Below are 3,172 nucleotides of genomic sequence, written 5' to 3'. Positions count from 1 at the left end.
AAGGGATTCATAGTCCAAGGTCAAGAGCAAAAGGTTTGTAAGCTTAATCGGTCCATTTATGGACTGAAACAGGCATCTCGATCTTGGAATATAAGGTTTGATAATGCGATCAAATCTTATGGCTTTGATCAAAACGTTGATGAGCCTTGTGTCTATAAGAAGATGATCAACAGTTCAGTAGTTTTCCTAGTGTTGTATATAAATGATATCCTACTCATTGGGAATGATGCAGGCTTACTGACTACAGTTAAGAATTGACTAGTGATCCAATTCCAAATGAAAGATTTGAGAGAGGTTTAGTTTGTTCTTGGTATTCAGATCTTTCGAGATCGCAAGAACAAAATGCTAGCACTATCTCAGGCATCATATATTGACAAGAAGTTGATCAAGTTTTCGATGCAAAACTCCAAGAGAGGCCTTTTACCTTTCAGGCATGAAGTTACATTGTCTAAGGAACAGTTTCCTACGACACCTCAAAAGGTTGAGGAAGAGACGGATCCCTTATGCATTTGTCGTGGGTAGTTTAATGTATGCGATTTTTTGTTCTAGACTTGACATCTGCTATGCAATGGGGATAGTCAGTAGATATCAGTTTAATCCAGGATATGATCACTGAACAGCCGTAAAAAATATCCTTAAGTATCTACGGAGAATGAGGGACTACATGCTTGTATATGGTTCTAAGGATTTGATCCTTACAGGATACACGAACTCTGATTTTCAGACTGATGGGGATTCCCAGAAATCCACTTTAGGATTAGTGTTCACTCTTAACGAAGGGGCTGTAGTATGGCAAAGCACCAAGCAGGGGTGCATCACGGATTCCACCATGGAGGTCGAGTATGTAGCGGCTTGTGAAGCTGCTAAAGAGGTCGTTTGGCTCAGGAAATTCATGAATGATCTGAAAGTTATTCTAAACATGTCAAAGCCCATCACACTTTATTGTGATAATAGTGGTACTGTGACTAATTTCCGTGAGCCTAGGAGTCATAACCGCGGTATGCACATAGAGCAGAAGTATCATCTCATCGAGAGATTGTGCATCTAGGGGACTTGATTGTCACGAAGATAGCTTTGGTAACATTGTTGACCCGTTTATGAAGGCCCTCACGGCTATAGTGTTTGGGGGTCATTTGCAGAGTATGGGTTTATGAGACAGACCACGGCTGGACTAGGGTAAGTGGGAGATCATGTACTAGGCATGTTATGCCCTAGTTTATTGTTTTGTGTACTTGTAATTTAATTATCTTGTACACCCCACTAGCTTTAGGACAAGTGAGAGATTGTTGGGGTTGATGCCCTAAATCTCATAGGGTCCTATAGTTTGTAAACCTTGTATTAACAAACATTTATGTGATTAATAATATTTGATATTTTATTCACTTCGTCTATGAAATATATGGTATTTTAGTTGCATTAACCATAAACCAACAAACTAATATCTAAGGTTATCGTTATAACTTAAACATGTATGTGAAGACATACAGGTTGATCATGTTTAAGTGATAACCTAAATGGTCTGTAGTATATGGATAATGTTGGGTACCTTATCCTTGTGACACTACGAGTATGACCCGCTTTGTAGGTGTTACAAATGTTATAAAGTGCTACAAATGATCTGATCTTGATCATTCATGTATTAGACATGCGAGCGGGGATATTCCATACAAAGGAGTTTGTATAAGACCGAACCACGAAATGTTTAGTCTCATTATATAACACCATTCATACTAGAGACTTTCATTTCACTAGGATGACCATAGGTAACATAACCTTAATCCTGAATGAGTTGTGAACTTCTGCCTATGAAGGCGGTCATTTGATTTGTATGGGTGAGAGTGACTAGATCGCTGACTCAACAAGTCTACTATTTTGGGGATTCGTCTAATTGGGGAGCTGGGAACTCAGCTACACAAGATATAATTCACTCATTCCCCGAAGTAGGGGTAAGTAGATAAATTGCTCCCTTAAGGGCTGATTCCAGGTCTTGAACAATGTGGCGCCACATCTCTCTTGACCCGAGAGGGGTTTAGTCATAGTAGGACTATGATCTATTGTTCATTAGAGGGATCAATAGTACTTAAGGAGTTAAATGTAACTACAGAGGCAAAACGGTAATTTGGCCCATCTATACTTACGAACGATTTGTGAAGGGTCATCGTATTGTTGATTGGTTATATCCGATGGACACAAAAATATATTTGTGGTGTGAAGAGTGCAGCTGTTGGTCTTTAATGGAGTGCAGACAATTAACGGATGGTGGATAAAGTAATTAAAGAGTTTAATTATTTATTCATGTACTGTTGGAGCTTCAAGGTACAGGTCCATAAGGTTCTCTTGGTAACTCAAAAGAATTTAGTTGAGAATCAGTTTTTGGGTTAATTTGAAATGTTCAAATTAATAAGAAGGAATTTAATTATATATGATATAATTAATAGATTCAATTATATATGATATAATTGACATAATGTATATGATACATTATAGTTTGATTGGAGGAACAAATATTTGAATATGATTCAAATATATTTTTTCTATGAATAAGATTCATAGTTGTTAAATTTAATATAATGCCATAAAATAGAGAAAAAGAACTACGGTTTATATATTGTATATGATGCAATATTAAAACTATAGGTTATAAATATAATATGATAAGCTGGTTATCATATTTATTTATAATTAATTCCCTTTTTCTCTCAAAACACCTTATTGGGAAGTTAATAAGTTTTTATGGAAAAATGGAATAAAATAAAATATGATTTTATTATTCCAATGGACAAGTTACATGTTTGAGAGATACACGATTTGGTTGAGAGCCTATGCGATAGACTCCTTTCACTACACGATTGAAGAATTATCTATGCGATAGAAAGTTTCCTTCTCAATCGTCTTCCTCCTCCAAACCACAAACTCCCTCTAACCAAAATGGCCAGAGCCCACCACTTCTAGGTTCTCACCTCGAGAATACCAAGGTAACTAACTGGTAGTGTCCTTTCTTTGGTTCGAGTTCTTGCTGTTGTTTGGAGTGTTCATGCTTGTTCGAAGTGTTCGAGTTGGTTCGAGGGATTAACGCGAAGAAGAGTTCTTCAAAGATATAATCTCTAAACCCTTGTTTCTTGTTCAAAATCATGTTGTAATTTATGTTTTGATGCATAATCTGTACTGATTT

The sequence above is a fragment of the Benincasa hispida genome, chromosome 12 (genome assembly GCF_027475165.1).
Source record: "Benincasa hispida cultivar pf3 chromosome 12, pf3_genome.v1.1, whole genome shotgun sequence".
NCBI classification, from domain to species: Eukaryota; Viridiplantae; Streptophyta; class Magnoliopsida; order Cucurbitales; family Cucurbitaceae; genus Benincasa; species Benincasa hispida.
The sequence above is the reverse complement of the archived record's forward strand: the minus strand, read 5'-3'. Positions refer to the sequence as shown.